Here is a 21,033-nt window from a genome sequence, read left to right on the forward strand (position 1 = left end):
CAAAATGACGCAAAGTCTCTTCATCCTGACTGCCCTCCTCTGTGCGCACATGGGGGAAGTTTGCCCCTCTCTGAAGGAAATCTCTTCATTTTAACCCAAACCTCAACTCTTTCCTAAACTTAACAAACACAAACACCCATCTCTGATAGCAACTTCTCTAGGACAGTGTCTCAGTACCGCCCTCAGTGCTCTTTCTCTGCAAATGAAATGAAACTAGAAGAAAAGTGGATGACTGTCACTTTCTTTCACCAAAACATACAATCTGCACATTCAACCATATGCACCCATAACCACCTGTGATGCCCACAGATGACGACTGATGTAGTGTGACACAAAAACACACTTTTATAAGTTTAATAAGCATCTATATTCTATAGCCATCCGCAGTTTCATTTGGCTTCATTTAAAGGTACTAATTTATGACTAGGTGTGTCAGCGTGACTCTGCTTGTTGTCGTTTTTCATCATGCTGCTGTGTTTAGGTTTAATTTTCCATTCCTCCCAGCAGACTTTGTGTTCACTGTAAGTTTCGTTTCTGAGTCCTACAAATCAGCTGTCGGTGCTGCAGAGCACTGTGACAACATGTTTTCATGGGGAGAGGACAGTCAGCGGGCTTTCGGTTAAAGGATGGCTCACATATAGACAGTAGGCCTACAACAGATGATGGGGTCCGTCATGTAAACCTCGGTTATCACATCACGGATCTGTCGGCAGGTCACAATGTGCTGGCTTTTGTCAAAAGTAATGGAAACTCCTTCATCATTCGCACAAATGACAGCAAAGATGGGAGAAGAGTCAGAGGAAAGCAGAGTGACTATCAGTCTTGATGATCTGTTATTGCATGTATTTATTCACATAAGTTAAAACTCTTGGAAAAGTTTCATTTGCAGTAATGATGACACATAAGCCGCTGCATCACTTCATGTGTCCTGTGTTCTTTTCAGAGTTTGTGAAGTTTAAGGAGAAGATTGAGGCTGTGAGTTGTGGTGATGATCTGGTCACACTGCTGTCTGAGACAGGGAAAGTTCTCTGTGTGGACACAACTCACACTTACATTCCTAGGTAAGGAGAAACTAAGATTTTGTAAAACATGACTCTTAAAAAAAAACTTGACATGGATTCATGTTAATCAGCTCTGAGTTAAATATTTGTGCTCTTTTGTTTTCTGTCTCTGTTTCTCTCAGGCCTGTGGAAGCTCTGTGTAACATAGTGGTATCTCAGGTTGCTTGTGGGAGCCAGCATTCAGTCGCCCTGACCAAAGGTACAGTAAAGTGCATCGTAAACTGCTACTGATGTTCAAGATCTGGTATCCAGTCATGCAAATAGGTGTGGTTTTATGCGTCAAGGTTGGGAGATATTTATATCTGAGCGTTCTGTCTCCACCCAAAAACAATGGGGATGAATACAACTCTATGTATTAAAGGTCCAGTATGTATGATTTAGGCAACACATTCTCACTCCGACCTTGTCACATATTGACGTTCTGGTCATGGACTTTCCAAGTCCACATACGACGTGCAAGGTACCCTGGGTGCATTAGTTGTTGACGTTCTTGGACACCGTGTCAAGTTCTGCCTGTTACATGCATTGTCTTCTTTCAAGATACACTTCTGTTTTCACAGGAAATTTAATGTTTACATACAGTCACTTTCAAAATAAACTCACTATGACGGTACAACACTGCAAATTGGCAATTCTTTTCCTTCAACAACAAACACATATGGTCGGGTTTGGGCAACAAAGACACATGGTTAGGTTTAGGAAAAACGAGCAGAGTTTGGCTTTTTATGGGACGTATTCCCTCCCTCATCCCTCCCACCCACCCCAATAGGACTTTCGTCACCTTAACTTTCCTCCTTGGCCTGCCGTGTTTCCCCCGATGCTGCCTGGCACCATTAAACTATTACAGCAACTGGCTGCATTTCATGCCGACGAAAAAGGGTGCCCTTTTTTTTTGGTATCTGACGCCGCGAGTTACTGCCCATGCGCCGACTCTGACAACTTCAGAGTGAGACCAGGCTCGATTTGGGTGGATATATTGGCGCAAATGGAATATCAAATTACTGTATGGACACCTGAAAAAAATGTGTAATTTCATTACCTTAAAATGAGACTTTTACATCTACACACAGAGGGGGTCCTCTTGTTGCATGTTGTTTCAACAGTAGCCCAGAACGGACAAACCAAACACTGGCTCTAGATAGGGCCATTCACATTTTTCGCGTCAGCCACTCCTGTCCTACATGCTCACAGGGGAAGTTTCAGTTGGTTGCAATCTGCAACATCACCACTAGATGCCACTAAATTCTACACACTAGATCTTTAAACAGTTACAAATATGTGTGTGGATTTGGTTTTTTTTTGTTGTTTGTTAGATTTTTTCAGAAAAAGATGTTGCTAGATTTTATATAAAGCTGTTTTTTCTCACTTAAATAAGAAATGCTCAGTGCTTAGAGGTTTTTTTTAGTGTAACTTGGGTGTAGTGACCCTTTAAAGGTCCAGTGGTTATGATTGAGGGGGATGTATTGGTACAAATGGAATATAATGTTAATAGCTAGGTTTTCATAACTGTATAATATCCTGAAACTAAGAATTGTTGTGTTTCCCTTACCTTAGAATGAGGCATTTATATTTTGTCAAAACTGACAAACCAAATTCTAGCTCCAGACAGGGCCATTCACATTTTCCCGTCGGCTCCTGTGTTCGTAGCCCCTCTGCAACAAGCAGAGTCTCAGAGTTTCACTGGTTTGTAACGTGAAGCTGCTTTTAAATCACTTGGTTTCGGAGAGTAAGAGACCTCTGCAGATAATTTGGCTCCCAAAAAAAAACTCCCGAACAATTAACGCTGACTGATCTTCTAGCTGGAAGAAGTTTAGCTGGATACAATCTGCAACTCACCACCAAACACCACCAAATCTTCCTAAATTTACACACTTCACCTTTAAGAGTTTATTAGGATCGTCATTGCTATCACAGGAGCAGCTCATTTGGCCCTTCACAGCCATAGGAAAAAAGCAAACAAATTTGATGTTTATACTATCAGCATCCACTACATAGAATTGAATAAGTCAGTGTATTGACATATGACAAGATATTGTAAATTTTTAACTTTTGTGTAGAAGAAAATAAATTATGCACCAGCAGTGGCTGATGTCAGGAAAGTGTTTGACAAAGCAGATCACAGTTTTGTAGACTGCACTACTGAGCTAACAGAGTCATGGTGATTTCTCTGCAGATGGTCAGGTGTACACATGGGGCCAGGACTCCAGGGGCCAGCTGGGTCTGGGGAGGAAGAAGCTTGGCGCCAGTTCACCCCAACACCTTCGATCTCTGTCAGCGATACCCCTGGTCCAGATTGCTGCAGGGGGAGAGCAGAGCTTCGCCCTCTCTGTCTCTGGAGGTGTGTTCGGCTGGGGCAGAAACAACTGTGGACAGCCTGGGCTGGGAGACACAAAAGGTACAGTAGGAACAAGTTAGATTTCTATTTGCTTTACTTGATTCTTTATTCAACTTGTCTCTTTTACACCTTTATCTTTAAAGATGATTTCTTTAAACAATAACAAACTTATTTATACTGCAGTATTTCCATGACATGTAAACCTGAAGGTTAATTTTGTCTCTGTAGACAGAAATACACCGACTCCTGTTCATTGTCTGAACATGAAGAAATCTATTCACATCTCCTGTGGAAAGGACCACACTGCTGTTTTGACAAAGGTTTGATTCCTGATTTGTTATTTTTCCTCAGCTGGTCCTTTGTAACTTATTGCAGTTTTAGATATCACATTAAACGTTAATGGAAAGTTTTTAAATATAATGATGTTGTAAACAATAACCACACACATTTTATTGCTGGAAAAAGACTCTTATTCTATGAATTTACTCACCAAATAAAACCTGTATACAAATGGAATGATGTAATAGGTTTTAAATGATTCATCATTTAATCCAGTGGCCATTTTTGAAGGCCCCTGTGGTGAAAATATTAGTGTGGAACGTTAAATACTTCATCTTTAAAACATTGAAGTAGGGCTGCAACTAACGATTATTTTCATTGTGGACTAATCTGTCGATTATTCCTTCGATTAGTCGACTAATCATTTTATTGAAAAATGTGTTAAAATGTTAAAGAATGTCGGCCTGTCTCTCCCAAACCCCAAATTATGTCATCTAATGTCTTGTTTCGTACTCACGCCAAAGGGTTTTAGTTCACCGTTATGGGAGAGAGTGTAAAGCCGCTTTGAACGTAAGAAGCTGCAATAAGAGTATTTTGGAGTACTTTTATAGTACTGAAAAATGAAATGAGGTAATGAAAAATGACTGAAACCGATTAGTTGACTACTAAAATAGTCAGCGATTATTTTAATAGTCAATTAGTCATTGATTAGTCGACTAATCATTGCAGCCCTACATTGAAGCAAGTCAACCATAGGCAACACTTTCAGCTGAAATGTGGTGTTAGCTCGTAGGCAAATAGCAAACATTCCAGTGGCTAACGTTAGCTTGTGAGTAGTCCTGACAGCGGTTAGCTAGCTAGCTAGCTGTAGCATACTTAAGCAAGCAGTGAAGATAAGAGTAACTAGACTTAACTGAAACAGTAAAGTTACAGGATGTAAAACCAAATGAAATTTAAAAAATAAGTAGAGTGCAGACTGGTGCAGTGTTTACATTTGGCTCCGGTCAGTATGGACAGCTTGGGCACAACTCATTCAACGATGAACTACGACCTTGGCTTGTTGCCGAGTTCTGGGGGGGCAAAGGTCACCAGGATTGCTTGTGGACGATACAGTGTATTACCTTTCATAATGCAGTAGTTAAAGAGGCCTGGAGGCTGCTCCAATCAAACCTAATATGAAAGTCAATCAAAAGGCATTCATGTCTCTGATGACATTAAAATGCTGTTTGTAATATATCACCTCTTCAGACATCACACATTAGTGTTGACGGACTCAAAGAAGGTCTACTCCTTTGGGTGTGGAGAGCAGGGGCAGCTGGGACATGGAGAGGAGAGTCATCCATCTGTGCCGCTACCTGTTCAACTGCCACAGGGTAACTAGATAAGTAAAATAAATCATGTGAATGCATTGAATGGTTTCACAAAAGAACTTACACTTTATCCATTATTATTTCAGACACCACTGATGATGCTAAAATTAGAAACATCTTCGCAGGAGGAAACTGTTCATTTGCAACATGCACATCTAATGATGCACACATACACACGGTGCAGACCATGATGGTTGGGGTTATAATGATGTGAACCTCATCTCATCTTGTTTATTTCACAGGACATTCATGAGGAGTCAAACACTGATGGTTTCAACAATGTAACACAGCATTGTCTCGACAACATGATTGACAAATGGATCTCTGAATGTGACTTAAAGTCATGGAAAAAGATAAAACAGTAAGTGTATTGCATCTGCAGTTTTCAGTATGTTAAATAGCCGAATGTTTTATGACTCTAATTCATTTGTTTTTCATCTGGATCAAAAGCTATTAACCCTGTTTTCTCAGTGCAGTGGACTAAAACTGTTGAATCTTTGCAGGCAAATTCACAAGATGTTTTCCTCTGCATCCTGTGTGAATGCAAGCTTTCTTGGGCAAAGGTAAACATAGCGTTTCTGTGCATTATCTTTACTTCAGCTCGCTGAGGCGGTCGCTGCTGCTGTACTAAACTTGTCTGCTGACAGCCTGCAGGTCATAGGTACTGTCACCACCACACGTCACATCATCATTATTTTTATGTTATTGTTTTTTGTTTTTTTTTAATAATATATTATAAATACATTAAATATATAATATTACATATTAAAGTTGAATCTTTGAGTTTTTAATGAAATCAAACCCCATTTTTATTAAAAGTTATTGTTGGCATATTTTCTGCAGTCCTCATTCAATGTATTTACAATCAGACATAAGTTATAATTGGTAGTGGTGTGAGGAATACACAGGAAATTATGCATGCATTATTTACTCTCTTTACATCCTGTCAGAGCTGTGTTATGTTACTGCCATTGCTGCTGTTTCTTGAGATTACAACAGGAAAAACTATTGAGAAGCTGTCACAGGAAATGCAGTATATATTTCTCATCGCAAGTAGTGCGTGCGCGTGCTACTTGTGTGTAGAAACAGTAGTAATGGCACTTACTTAATAGCTCTGACACATTGTAAAGAGCATTAACAGTTAAGAGTGCCATGCTCGTCCTACCATGCTCTGGTAGGCGATCCAGAGACAACACATGGCGGACTCCGCCACTATATACTACCAATAAGAACTACTTGCTGAATGTAAATACATGGAATGAATATTGCAGAAGGAGGAGACGACAGGCTGCACACCTCCAACTCCTCAGTAGGATAACCAACTGTACTGTGGCCTGTTGTTGTGGGTAAAACTACTCAAGCTGTGTGCAGCATGAAATCAGATTGCAGTTGTAATTATTATTGACCGACATCTTGATTACTGAAAGCAATGTGAGTTTTTTTGGAGCTGGACTGTGTATAAATACACCAGCTGCACTTCTGTGGTATTCCTGACAAACAAACTGCCTGAGTGTAATGAAACCACACTTGCTGTAACCCTGGTAACAGTAAGTGTCACCAAATCAACCAACACTGAAAATCAAGGATAATAACTTAAATAGGTCAAAGGTATGTCCTTGACATCCACTCAGTTATGAAATGTTTCCTGCGACTAATGTCTGCAAATCTCCATGTTGTCTTCTTCAGGGGACTGGTGGTCCTCACTGTCGCCCTTCACCATGGTTAGACATGTTAATGTGTGGAAGCAGGACCTGTCAATGATCCTGTCTTCTGAGTGTGTTCCCCGCAACTCTGGAGTCAGAAACCTGCTGCTAGTCCTCCAGTACATGTACAATGTTAGTATCAATTATAAGATGTAATCTTACAGCATAATTCTAAATCAGTAATCCTTCTTTCGTGCTTTTTACTTTGATGAACGTTTCACCTAATAAATGAAAAACTTGTTTTAAAGGCCAACAGCAGGATTGCAGAACCTCAAAAAATGCCAGACAGTGATTTCTGTTTGTCTATTGAGAAAGACTTTCTTCAGGAGGATCTACAGCTTTGGCGTTTGCAGTCAAAAGGCGAGGTAAAAAAACAGCAACACGTGGCTAAATAGTTTGTGAACTAAAGTCCGTCTGTCTCCATCTTTGTCCGTGTCACTTTTCAGCCTCTGGCCAGTCATTAATCTGTGATCTTCAATGATTGTCTTTAACATGCTTGTTTTTTTTTCCTTGTAGAATGGGCATGCTGAGCCGCTTATCCTCTGTAGCTTTCCAACTGTGATGGATCTGGAGTCAAAGAAATTCGTTTTTGACTTGAATGTTAATTACACCAAGGTATGAAGCCCTGAACTGTGCCTCATGAGAGCAAGCCTCTACACACAATACTGTCTGGGTCGAGAAATCTTCAAGCAGCCATGTTGTGTTTTGTTACTTAGTGTTAATTGCAGTATAATAGATTACTTGTTCTCCCTGCAAGACTCAAAGTGAAGTTTGCTGTCAGTTACACAACAATAAAATGAAATGAAATCTCAAACTTGAGGCAAGGAAAAGCAAATTATTTGAATTGTTTCAGGAATTGGATTCCATTCGCCTGCTGCATCAGGACCTGTTCTTAAAACTGGATGTGAGACGAGCATCAGTTTTGGAGGACACCTTTAAACAACTAGCTGCTGTTCATCACAGTCACTACAAGTTTCCACTTGTGGTAAAAATGTCAATTTGATGTGATTGCTAAAGTCACACTAAAAAACAGTGTTGCTGTGTTACTTTTGTGTAAGCTTCTTGACCAGCAGGAAAATGTTGTGCCCTTTCGTCTTCTAGGTTGACTGGGGTGAAAACTTTGATGATGATGATGATGATGATGATGATATACCACTCTACATGAAAGACTTTTTTTATTAAGTTTTTCACAAGATGGTGTCAGCTGACTCTGGGATGTTCATGTTCAACTACTCTAAAACGCTGGCATGGTTCCCCTCCAAAGTAAGACACAGGAAAACTTAATGGTTTTCCTTTTGATGGTAATACGTAATTATGAAATAATAATCAGTTCAGTTCTCAAGGTCCTACCTCAGAAGAAATGATCATCCTATTTTCTGTTTTTCTGATATTAATTGTCTCTTCCATCAACAGCAGCCAAAACAAGAGGACCAGCGATACTTCCAGTTTGGAGTTCTGTGTGGATTGGCTTTGTACAACAAGTGCATCATACACTTACCCTTCCCACTGGCTCTGTTCAAGAAGCTGCTGGGTGTTAAGCCTTCACTGAGCGATATGATAGAGTTCAGCCCATCTGTTGGAGAGTAAGAGGAAATTGATGTGTAAAGGTTTTTTTTTATTGGTGCTGATTTCTCATAGCATACTTTAAAAACTGCAAAACATTTTCGAAGTTCAATATTTTTCCTTTTATTGTGTTTCAAGGAGTCTGCTGAACATCCTGGAAGACTAGGAAGATGATGTCATATAAAACCTCTATGTGGATTTTTTTGTATGTGTTTTACAGATATTCAATAGTTTATCTCATTTATCCTTTTTCTGATATCCAGCTGACAATCTGTTATCATTTTCCAAAGCAGTGATATCACAATCTTTTTCTTTCTCATACCTGATCAACAGATCCCCTGGGATGGGACAAAGGTTGCGCTTGATCCTGAAAATCCTGAGAAGCCAGTGACAGTTCAAAATAAGTAAGGACCATGTGTGTACTTTTTTTTACTTTCTTTTGTGTTTTGTCATTTGACTATGACTTCAAGAAACCATTTAAAGGGCCAGTGTGTAATATTTGGCATGGTTTATTGTCAGTCTGAATCTGAATCTGAATATTCTACTCTATATTAATATATTTATACAAGTGTATGATCGCTATAAAATAAAATTTGATTGGTTTTCATAGCCTTATAATTATGCTTTTATATATATATATATATATATATATATATCAAGGGCCTTGCTTTAGAGAGGTCGCCATCTTGCGCCGCCATGTATGTACGGCAGACCGAGTGGACAATCCAGCCATCCAGAGAACGCGTTTCACATGTATAAATGAACCAACGAAGACAGCGGAAGGAAGGAAGAAGGAGGAAGAAACAGCAGAGTGTTAGTAGTTCGTCGATAGAGAGTAGTGAAAAGTTTTTTTAGTTATAAAGTTTGGGAATGGACCACACTTACCACGCAACAGGAGAGAATGAACCCGAACCGTCATCTGCGAGAAAAAGAAGACGCAGTTCCACTCCTGTGATGCACTCTCTGCAGCGCTTTTCCTCCTAGTGATATATCTCCCAACAATGGCAGCAGTAGCACCGAATCCCATTCTGTGCATTCAGCCTCTCTTCTCACCCGCTCAGCATCAAACACATGGAGTTCCTCATCTGTATGCTCCGGATCAAACAGGTATGGCTCTGGGTCTGTGTCCGCTACAAGAAACTCTTCAAAATCGCGTTCAAAGTCGTCCATTGCAGCTACTATAGTCCGGAGATATTGCTAGGCTAAATAAACAGCTGAGCTCTGTTTACCGGCTACGCTGTCAGTCAGTGTGCGGGCTGGAGATTGGCAGAGCAGAGAGGGGAGGGGGGTCCCCACTTAGTATGGCAAACGAGTATGTGTGTAAAGTTATGAAGTGTGTCTGTTACGCTAGAAGAGTCAGAGTTTGGGATGGAGTGGAGTGTTACCGGAGTTTCTGGAGTGCTCAAATAAACGGGCCTTTTTCCCAAACGCTCCTCTGGTCTCCTGCTCGTGAGGGATTCATTACAATATTGTAACATGGTTTAGATTTCTAAATAAACATTCACCTCGTCGGTAGATAGACCTACTCCTGAAAAAGTCGTGCGCAAGGCTTTTTGTCCCTACGAGGCCACCGTCATTTACCCAACGGGAGGGGTGAGCGAGTGAGCCCTGCAATCTAGAATTTGACCGCTGATGTCACTGTTTTCAACCCATTTTACACACTGGGCCTTTAATAGGCTCATTTTATATGAGTACACTGTACACCATAAATAAACATGCACTTTTAATACATTACTGTATGTAACAGAAAATCTGGGGTCTTACATATATTTGTGACCATTTTTCTGAGGTTAGTTGACACCCAAAAAATTAAAAAGCTAATACTATAGAGAAATATGAAAAAAACACTCGAATTACCTCACTGTGGTTATATGCCTCCGCGCACCTGTCGAGTTTCTCTTACAGTTTACATCCATGTCTGTAAAAACTTGGATGCTTCACACACATCTTCCCCCCCCGGCAGCACAGGAGAGCTACAGTACACAGTCAGCACAGTTTTAAGGTGGACTCCCAGGATTAGACATCAAGAGAGATATCAAGAATGAGATGGATGCAAGGTCACATTCACACTGACCTTTGACTTATGACCACCAAAATCTAATCACTTCATCCTTGAGCTTTGGTAGATGTTTGTGCTAAATTTGGAGAAATTCCCTCAAGATGTTCTTTGATTTCACGTTCCCAAGAATTCGACAGATGTAAGGTCACAGTGACCTTGACCATCAAAATCTAATCAGTTCATTGTTGAGTCCAAGTGGACATTTGTGCCAAAGTTGACATGGGGTCACAAGAATGGGACGTACAGGCGTACCTACAACCGGAAAATATAACCCAGAGACATAATAATTTAGTCATTTAAAGCAACTTCAAGGAAGTTTCATTTTGTGTTGATTTTGTTGTGCCCTGTGGACAAAAGCAGTAGAGTTGACAAAAATAAAGACTGCGTTTTCTAAAGCAACACCACCTCATGTAGTAATGATTTTGACCTGGCTAGCGTGTGCATTTTGCTTTGAAAGCGAGAGAAAAAAGACACAGCTTATTTGTGTGCATGTACCCCATGTTTTGAAAGGCTTGGGCCTAAGGTTCAGTTCTGACCCTTACTGTAAGCTGCATTTTCTCAGCTGTTTTTTTTAAAAAGCCCTCTTAAATAAAGGACATGAGAGACAGCAAAGTTAATGTACTTCTTAACTGATAAAAACAAGATTGAATAACCCCTCTGTAAAAAAAAAAAAAATCACGAATCACAGGTCTTTTACCTGTTAAGAGATGTGTGTTAAATCAAAGTATTTATTTCTTCCTTTGACCTGGAGAATGTTACTCATGCTGTTATTTCATTTCAGTTCATCTGTGTTACAACCCAGCTCGCAGGGGAAAGGGAAGCAACACAAAAGCCCAGATGTTAAAAGGTAAGGCAGTTTATTGCAACTCAAATGAAGGAAGTCTGGTTAACAAAGACTGAGAACAAACCAAGGAAGAGGGCCGGTGGGTGCTGTTTAACTCAAAAACAAATAACAAAAGGAGGACTCACTCAGAGTTTAATCTACAATCTATCTAATCAAAAATAAAAGGGAAAACAAACTCTGACTGTCTAATGCAGCTTTTAAAAAAACAACAACAAAACAGCACCCCTGCACCTAGTGTCTCTATACAGTAATTGTCTAAGTGTGGATGGAAATGTTTGGAATCAGTCAAAAGGATAGCAATTTCTAACAACCTGGCCACACTTCAAAAGTTCACAAAAATCTACAAAAGCTTATGACAAGCTACAAATGCTATGAGTGGGCTAACCAACACAACACAAAGTTTTCAAGCAAAGAGGCGAGCTGCCACCAACAGTCAGCCGCCCCGACTGGCCGACTGGCAGGGCACTTATAGATGACGGTCTTGATTGAATGGGTGGGATTGGTCCACTGCACCTGTGCCGCACCAATCAGGGACCCAGGTGAGCTGTGGACTGTGCAGTCAGAAGCAGCAGAGGCCGCACCAATCAGAACAGAGGAGGTGGAGCTTCTGAGTCCAATGGAGGTGCAGGCAGCTCGGCACACAGAGGGAAAAATTAGTGTTGCATACACACACACACGATGGAGGTGGAAAGAGTGGCGGCCGTGACAATCTGTCTTTACTTTTGTAACTCTATAATCAGCACCTATTTAAAAAAAGGACTTTATCATCTGCAAACATTTTAATGCAGTCTTTTGCTGATTAAGCTGACAGTAAGGGATCCAAAACCTAATATCTTCAAAGCAATCCGTTAGGGCAGCCAAACTGCTACTATAAGTAGAGTTTTTAGGACTGGAAGATAGGCTTGTGCCGGTTTGAAAATTTTCCAACTGGTTTGATTTAAAGCCAAATATCTAACCGAACCGATATATCGAATTATATACCTAATTTTACCACTGGGGGTCGCATTTGAGCTATTTTTCCCACTAAAAGCCCATTATAGGTGTAATGCACTTCCAATCCACTAGGTGGTGGTAATGCTGTATTAACCGCCAATACACACAAGGTTACACAAGAAGAAGAAGACGCAGAAGGACACCAAGAAACCTTCCTCCGACTCCGCTCTCTCAGTGGAGACATGGCGGTTGAGAGGGCCGAGCGAAAGGATGTTCCTGTAGTAGTTCCAGCCCCCCCCTTCAGTGGAAACGGGTTACTAGGGCAACAAACTGAATGACTGCTGACCCCCTCGCACTTTTCCCCGCCCCCAGTGATCTCTCGCAGCACCAGCAGACAGAGGAGCTGGGAGTCCTTCTGAAGCCTCTGAGACAAACTAAGATTAACTCATATCGCAGCAGTGCCTGGATAGCGTGACGTGTGTGGTTGTGCTGCTGCCGTGGTCCTGCCAGATGCCTCCTGCTGCTGCTGCCATCATTAGTCATTAGTCATACTTCTACAGTTATTATACACATATGACTATTGTCACACATGTATACTGCCAGATATTAATATATACATTCAACATATTGTACCACAGTAGCCAGAACTATAACTATAATATTATTACTTTCAGTAATGTTGTTGTAAGCTACTGTCATTACCGTCTGTCCTGCATCTCTCTCTCTCTCTCTCTCTCTCTCTCTCTCTCTCTCTGTCTCTCTTTCTGTCTCATTGTGTCTTACAGATTACTGTTAATTTATTATGCTGATCTGTTCTGTACGACATCTATTGCACTTCTGTCCGTCCTGGAAGAGGGATCCTTCCTCAGTTGCTCTTCCTGAGGTTTCTACCATTTTTTCCCCCGTTACAGGGTTTTTTTTGGGGAGTTTTTCCTTATCCGCTGCGAGGGTCCTAATGACAGAGGGATGTTGTATGCTGTAAAGCCCTGTGAGGCAAATTGTGATTTGTGATATTGGGCTTTATAAATAAAATTGATTGATTGATTGATTGATTGATTTAAATGTTACAAACAATTGTAAAAGTCTATAATATAAGTAATCGTAACAGTCAACTTCACTGTAATTAGAACACAGGTTATGAGGGGGAGTTCAATACCACACCACCACACCCCACCATACAGATGTTTTGGGAGGTTTTTGATGAACTAACTGAGCATCAGAGGAGAGCTTTCCTTGGTAAGTATTATACCTGATTTTACATATAAAAGCTATCACAATGTATTTTATTGTAAATCTGTAAAGGTACGAACACACCAAACCGACATCAAAGAACTAGCGGCGACGAAAGCCAACTGTTGCATCGTCTATGTCGCCTCACTTCACCTCACGTCGCCCTGTGTCAGTTGCATTTGAACACACCACATGGACTACATCTGACGGCCAAGTAGCACGTACATTCTGCGCCTGCGTGAGAGAGAGCGGAGTGAGAAAGTGGTACATCCTCTCAGCCGAGGAGTTTCCTATCTGTGCAGCAGAGCACCACAGCACCTCCACGGACTATTACATCCAGACGGTCCCAGTGTTTCCTCCGCAGTGGTGCTCCGGTTGGATCGGAGAGCTGGGGCTAGCTCAGAGACTAGCGGAGGCTAACTGACTGTGCTTCCCTCTGGTCATGCTGCGGCTAACGCTCCACTAGCCGCTCCCAGCTAGCCCTGGCTCTCCGTTTGGATTCAAACGGAGAGCTGGGGCTAGCTGGGAGGCTAGCAGAGGCTAACTGGCTGTGCTTCCCTCCGGTCATGTGATCTCTCTCACCAACAAGCTCCGCCGCCGATTCAACATGCTCAATCAGCCGAAAAGCCGGCGACGCCAAAGTGCCGACAGATGCTCACTGACGGCCCGACTTTGGTCGAGGCCAACCATCGGCTTGGTGTGTCAGGGCCTTCAGACTAGATTTGCTATATAAGTACGAGCTGAATCAAGGGAAGGCAACTAATCAACCCAATCACCGTTAAGAAATATTAGCATTGTACTGTTTCTCAAACCGTGGATCTGTTACCTTTGTACGTTATTATGTGGTGAATATGGTGAAACTTTACATTTCAACAACGCTGTGGTTAAAGTGGTTAGGTTTAGGCACTAAAACCACTTGGTTATGGTTAGTAAAAGATCATGTCTGAGCTTAAAATACCTAGTTCTGGGGGCACTATCCTGTCTGGAAATGCAGGGATGACTAACTAAAACACAACCAGTTTTGTTGTTTGTTGGTCTCAAACTGTGGCTTCACAGGCATCTCACCTGTTTGACACACCACCCACCTGTCTCCTCCACATAATAAAGTCAGCTCATGTACTCATTACTAAAAGTTTTCTTAATCCAACCCTAGCACTTATTTTCATTTATTTTATACAAATTTTATCTTGCTCCTTTTTATTTACAGCTACCCTGGGAAGATGGAGGACTTTGTTTAAGACCTACTTCCCACTGCCAAACTGCCCTGGGCCGAATCTACTTTGCATTTTTTTTAAATAAAATTTAATAGGGCTTTTAAGGATCTATTTGGTTTTAAATACAAAAAATATTTTAAGTATCTTATGGATATATATAGCCCCCCAGAGCCCGTGCCCCCGGAGTGCTCTCTTTAGAGCACTGCGCTTTTACCCTAACCCTAGGGACGGGGGAGGGTAGGTATGTATGTGTACTGTATATATTTGTATTTTATGTATTTTTGTGTATGCTGGAGGGTTGTGCATTTTGTTGAAGTTTCAAGCCAACACATTCTATTGATCAAAAAGGTCAACGGGATTGGCCTGTAGGGTCAATGGGATGTACCTCATTGCTAAACTTTTGCTAAACGTTTGTGAATGTGTTTTTATGTTTTATGTTTGTTATTTTAAAGGCCCCTCTAGGGACGGGCATTGGAAATTAGCAGTAGCTACAAATGCTGTGATACATTGCACTGGATAATTGCTATGCACTTCTCTATGTATCTGTCCCTAACAAATAAACAATAAATAAATTAATTCAATGAACAACCCCTCTAAATCAAACAAAAATATTTTACACAAAACATGTGTTTATTGTGGCTTCTATCGAAACAAGTTGAGTAATTATGCCTCTGAATGTAGGACAACTTAAATACAGTACACCACAACTAACTTGGGACTTGCTTAAGACTTGAACGTAAAGACTTGAGACTTGCTTGTGACTTGCACATGTGTGACTTTCCCCCATGTCTGTACTCCACTTAAACTAAAGCACAATGTTGAGCACAGTAAAACTTTTCTTTGTCTCATAGAGGAAGACCTGCATTATTCAGCTAACAGGCCTAATAGGCGGTGGGCCGAAGCCGCGATTCCTTGTACTTAAATGATCCCTATCGGGGGAGGAACCAGATTTTTGTTGACAACTTCTTAAGTTTTCAATAAATTAAAAGAAAATTGTTGCCACCGGTACTTTTTGCGCTTTTTTGTAGATCGATAACTTTATCACGTTACCTTTTTTCCGGCAAACAGACCAGACAGCTACGTTCGGTGTCCGACATGCATGACGTGACTGTAGTTATCATCCAATGGGACGCTTGGAAAAGAGAAAAAAAAAATGGCACTGCATGTAGAGCCATACATACATAGCCTAATAAGTCTCTTTTATGTCTTCAATACATAACTTGGTCTTTACACGTTAAGGACTTTTTTAAACAGTCCGTGTAGGTACCATGTATATTTTCTCTGTGAGCTTTATACAAAATAAACATATCTGATTTCACAAATGTGAGGTCTGTTATCTTGCTTGGGAACCTCACCTGTCATTTATCTGTCAAAATGATGAAACGTCATAAAAACGACCCTCCTCCCGCCACTAGATTAATCTTTGTTGCTATTTTTTTTATTTGTTTGCTAGCATTACATTAGCATAAGAAATGGAGTGCTGTATACATATAATTAAGAAAGATGGACCAATCACTCGTTTTACAGACACAGGATGGCAAAAATTTATTAAATCAGTGTTTGAGTGGAAAGATTTAGGCACTGAAGAGAGTCTTATAGCTGAAGAGGCAGTGATTTAACTTTCACAGCCAGGAACCTGCTGTATATGCTATACCAGCTAATGCTGGCTATCGCAGGGACTGCTACATCCATTTTACTAATACAACAAAAATAAAACGAGCCCAGAAGAGAAGAGAAAAGGAAGCTTTAATTCAAAAGGAAAATGGAACAGAACGTTGGTATCAAACATGCAGTGTGAAACTGTAAATGTGGATCTTGAACTTCAAATCTGAATCTTGAACGCTGAATCTGTGAACAAAGAAAAGAAATTAGGAGCCACAATGACATCCTCTCACACGATCAGGTTCTGACAGCTCAAGTTTATTGTGCGTAATTCACTGTTCAGACATAAACTTTGTATTTCATGCTACTCAAATGAGCAAAACCCTAGACAAAATCTATTTGATAAATCAGATCACTGCATTCGCACCCACTTGATTCCATCACAGGAGGGAGTCATTTGCCCATCTAGCTGCAGTGAACACTGTGAAGGTGAAGAAAATTGCAACTTAAATTAAGCCCCTCACTCATTCACATTACTTCTGAAGTCCAATAAAGTGCTCAGTAACATTCAAAAACTACATTAATTAAAAACAGCCAGGGAAAACACGCAGTTGTTATTTCCATTTCATCTCAGTTAAGGTGATCAGATTTCTGAAATGAAAAGCAGGGACATTTCAAGTTCAGAGTACAGAAGTCATTAAATATTATTAGGAGATTTGTACAAGGTGGAATGGATGACACTCCCCCCAGCACCAGAGGCGATACTGGAGCTTGTGCATTGCGCCTGTAAAAAAATCCAACTGTGTTAAGGGCAGATGCACATGTAAACTGCATGAGCTGCCATGTACAAACCTGTGTCAATGCACAAATTGTGATAATGGGCCTTTTGAAGAAGACTAGGCCCATATGGCTTCATCCTTTGAGTAGGCAGTGGTGTGTGTGATGACTCCTGCAGGGGGGAAAAAATGATGTAGCTTTCTATATAATGTATATGTTATGCTTTGTTTCTTTGTTACAAACTCTCTAATGCTACACGTGATTTACAATCAGTTCAAGCACTTTTCAAAAACCTTACTTTTTTGTTTAGCTGTTAGCTCTCTTCTGCTGTTTCCATGGAGGTTATGTGAGGAAACAATGATTAAATGACAACATTGTTTACACATCATCATAGCGTGTTTGCTTGGTTTATGAGACTCAGTGATGTTGGTGTAGTGTAAGAATTACTCCTCAGTCCAGTAAAAGTGATATACTGCATACATTGATCAAGAAACAAAGCCATATAACCATCATATAACCATGTTTTATGCATAAGTTCTTATAACACTGAGTGAGATGCATCTATATGTGATAAAACTCTGTCATACATAACAAAGTATTTGCATAAGTTCTTATAACACTGAGTGAGATGCATCTATATGTGATAAAACTCTGTCATACATAACAAAGTATTCATTTTATCCATACTAGAAAGAACACACGTAACCTATCATGTTTTGTATAATGATAACACACATACACCCAAATGTTTGTATTACCTGATGCACATTAAAGGTTTATACTGCATGAAAGCACATGAGAGCACAAGGGGCTGCATAAAGAAAGTCCCTAAAATTCACATGTTTTTTAAAAATAAAGTAAAAGCAAAAGCGAAGCTAAGGGTGGAAAATTTGGGAACTTCCAGGCTCAAATCGAAAGTGATACACCATTAAAATCGGGCCTGTTCACAATTGGACAAAAAGAAAAAGGTTGCCACCAATAGCTTTGCATTGAAGTAGGATGGATTAACAGAAGAAGGTGGAGATTCTCTTGAATCTTCACCAGCATAAAAGGGACAGCTCAGAAAGTGAAACTTCAGTCCTGCTCCGGAGCGTGACTCGTTGAGTTGTATGTGTTGAAGCTTGTGAACACATTAAACTCGATTGTATCAGACTCTGCCTGTCTCCAGTGTTTCTTTGAGTATTACTTAGTTGAATCCAAGGTACCAGATTGACATCAAAGGGAAACAGAGAAGTCAAGTGGAGGACAAGGTCGGGAGCCTACAGGCCCACTTCCAGGCGCCGATTTTTACCTCTACACTGGTCAGCAGATACTCTAATAAACGTGCAATCCCGGTTATTTCTACCACAAGGACTTAAGAGACCTAACGTAACCCAATGAGAAATAAGATGCAAGCCACTTCAGACAGTAATATTGTTTCATCTGTCTTGGGCCATACTAGCCCTTAACCAAGTCTTTAACCTGCGCAGTGCACTAAAACTCCTCTCAGCCTCACATGACGACACTCTATTTAGAGAACTGTCTAACTCCCCAGTGAGGAGTGCACTCTCTAACTTTTACAAAGTCTTTAGGCTCTTCTGTTCAAAATGGTCACCACACTGAACCTGCACAGTGTCCAGTACTTTAAAGAACTCTGCCCTGGATTGATCCACTGCTTTGCTAGCGAGGCATCTTCCATGTGTCATTTCAATAGAGTTGATGCAGTCTATAGAGTCAATCAATACTGCAGTTTTCTCATATAGTGCAAGGTAGCTCTTGTCATTTCTCTTTTTCCTGAAGAGAAGACTGCACACAATCTACTGCAGCCCACGTACCAGACACAGTCCGAGTTTTCTTCTGCAGGGAAATGTTAAGGCATTCAAGCTCTCTAACATCAGCTGAGGCAAGTGTGAGGCCCACCACTGTCTTACATTTGCTGAAATGCTCATTTAAGCCACTAGCAGTTGAAGCTATCCTTGATGTGGTTTTTGTCATTTCTTCTAGGCTGCGGAGTACCCGCTCATAATGACCTAGCACAGCTGTTATTGCAGAATGCTGCACATCCACCTTGTAGGGCATAGTGGTTTTAGGGTGGTTAGAGGTGTATTTTCAGATGTGGCAATGTTTTCAAACATGCTCTTAATTTTTCCTGACTGGCCGAACAAAATGCCCTAACTGGTGGACCCAAGAAAGGCCAAGCAGCAAGCCTGTGTAATAAGATTAACAGTGTGCACCACAGTGCACATAGAGGGCTAGTGGCTGCTGCTTCCTCAGTATTGCCTGTGCACCTGTATATTTTCCTGCCATGTTTGATGCACCATCATAAGTCTGCCCACGAAAGCCATACATGGGCATGAGGATTGAGCCTCAACAAAACATCACCTACCATGATTGCAATGACCTGGCCTGTTGTTTCAGACACCCTGTAAAGCCCAACAAACTTCTCATGTGGGACAAGGTCATGGTCCACATAACGCAAACAGACACCTTCCTGTTCAGCACTAGAAACATCCTGAGTACCATCCACAATGACTGAAAACTGAACAATTGGACGAGACCTAATTTCATTTGCAATGCCTCAAATTATTTTATTGGCCATGATGTACAGAATTTCATTTTGTGCTTTGGGGCTTTTGTACATTATAGTGTTAACCACTTCAGTAAAAAAGGGATCATCCTCTTCTGCCCTAAGTTTCAGAAGATGATACAGATTACCACTTTCATCAGTGTGGCCTCTCAAGGCTTGTCCCTGTCTTGCCACATGTCACACAGTACTAACAATTTTCTGTAAGCAGTGCTTTGCTACCTCCTGCTGTTTACCCCATGTGCTGGATAACTGGACACTGACTGGATTCAGCTGATTTGCACTCACAGTCACATAGTGATGGTGGACTTGCGAGTTTCGGTGTGCTGTGAGTTTCTCAATGGCTTTTTTCCAGTTTCTGAAGCCGGAAATAATGAAATCAGCATCTGCCCTGTGTCCAAAAGAGGACTGGTTTAAAATTCTTTGCTGCAGTGAAAACACTCCTTTCCATGATGGACTGTAATGTAGCCATGGAATTGTGAAACCATTTCTCTTGGAATGACAACAACTTGCCACTAACTAGAATTTGTGTTTCTATACACTGGAGATGTGGTTAGTATTAAGATTCAGATTCAGATTCAGCTTTATTTGTGTCCCTGTAGGGCAATTAGTGTTGCAGCAAGTAAAAAGGACATAAAAAATGTACAAGACATACAATTAAAAGTATAAGAGGGGGGGTAATACAGTGTGCTGAAACAACATCAGTCTCCTGGAATAGAGATAAGGTTTTTCTGACAGTCATAACTAACCAAACCATATTCAACACAACAGCCACAATAATGTCTGTATTTCATGTCTACATCAAATAAGGCGCTCTTTTGATATCACTAGTAAACACAAACTTATCGAACTTACCTGAGACTCAGTGCCCCTGTATAATGTGCTGGTGCTGGCAATAGGCTCCTCCTGCTCTGCTGTGCCCTGGTCAGTTGTGCTGGCATTTGAAGTCTAAGGCTCCGTCCCTGGCCCTGACTGTTTCACCACTATCCCTGACACTGACCAGTCAGTCTCCTAGAGTAGAAATAAATTTTTTCCGATACTCATAACTACCTACACCCATTTCCACACGGGGGCAACACTGTCGTCTCTACTTTATTTCATGTCTAAATCAAATGGGGTGCTTTTTTCATAACACTAATAAACACAATAACACAATAAATAAGACACACACACACACACACACACACACACACCATGCTGGTTATTTACAGTAGAAGGAGATAGGCAACACCTGTTAACTGAATTAAAGCTAATCTGCCTAGTTGGATTTAATTTTCCCAAAGAAGCAGATTTATTTGTTTTGCAGTCTTAAAAAGAAAAATGCTCACGTCACTATGAAAGCTTGTGGAGACTTTTTTTTTTACAGTGTTTGCTGTAATTATGTCACTTTTTTTAAATCAAGTCTTCATTTATTTAAAAGATTATAAACAAAATCACACCATAGAAACGACTTCAATTACAGGAAAAATATAGAAATATTATTATTACCATTTACAAAAC

General features: G+C 40.7%; 2 long non-coding RNA genes and 1 pseudogene across 3 annotated transcripts; 2 read left to right on the forward strand and 1 right to left on the reverse strand.

Moving 5' to 3' along the window:
- The first annotated feature begins 551 nt into the window (after positions 1 to 551).
- Positions 552 to 8,719, forward strand: LOC117262514 (E3 ISG15--protein ligase HERC5-like; annotated as a pseudogene). Its single transcript, XR_013491665.1, has 13 exons — positions 552 to 809; positions 944 to 1,061; positions 1,184 to 1,260; positions 3,235 to 3,456; positions 3,625 to 3,716; positions 4,651 to 4,781; positions 4,923 to 5,048; positions 7,506 to 7,524; positions 7,632 to 7,733; positions 7,850 to 8,011; positions 8,165 to 8,331; positions 8,450 to 8,516; positions 8,645 to 8,719. The product of XR_013491665.1 is annotated as an E3 ISG15--protein ligase HERC5-like (transcript).
- Positions 5,644 to 7,342, forward strand: LOC144463549 (uncharacterized). The gene is made up of 4 exons (XR_013491652.1): positions 5,644 to 5,706; positions 6,732 to 6,880; positions 6,997 to 7,113; positions 7,265 to 7,342. It is a non-coding gene; the product is annotated as an uncharacterized LOC144463549 (long non-coding RNA).
- A 7,664-nt stretch (positions 8,720 to 16,383) lies between the features above and the next one.
- LOC144463622 (uncharacterized) lies at positions 16,384 to 17,145 on the reverse strand. Its single transcript, XR_013491674.1, has 3 exons — positions 17,046 to 17,145; positions 16,625 to 16,674; positions 16,384 to 16,439 (listed from the first exon to the last, which is right to left on the reverse strand). It is a non-coding gene; the product is annotated as an uncharacterized LOC144463622 (long non-coding RNA).
- Between the last annotated feature and the right edge of the window lie 3,888 nt (positions 17,146 to 21,033).

This window comes from Epinephelus lanceolatus, chromosome 5 (genome assembly GCF_041903045.1).
Source record: "Epinephelus lanceolatus isolate andai-2023 chromosome 5, ASM4190304v1, whole genome shotgun sequence".
Classification (NCBI taxonomy): domain Eukaryota; kingdom Metazoa; phylum Chordata; class Actinopteri; order Perciformes; family Serranidae; genus Epinephelus; species Epinephelus lanceolatus.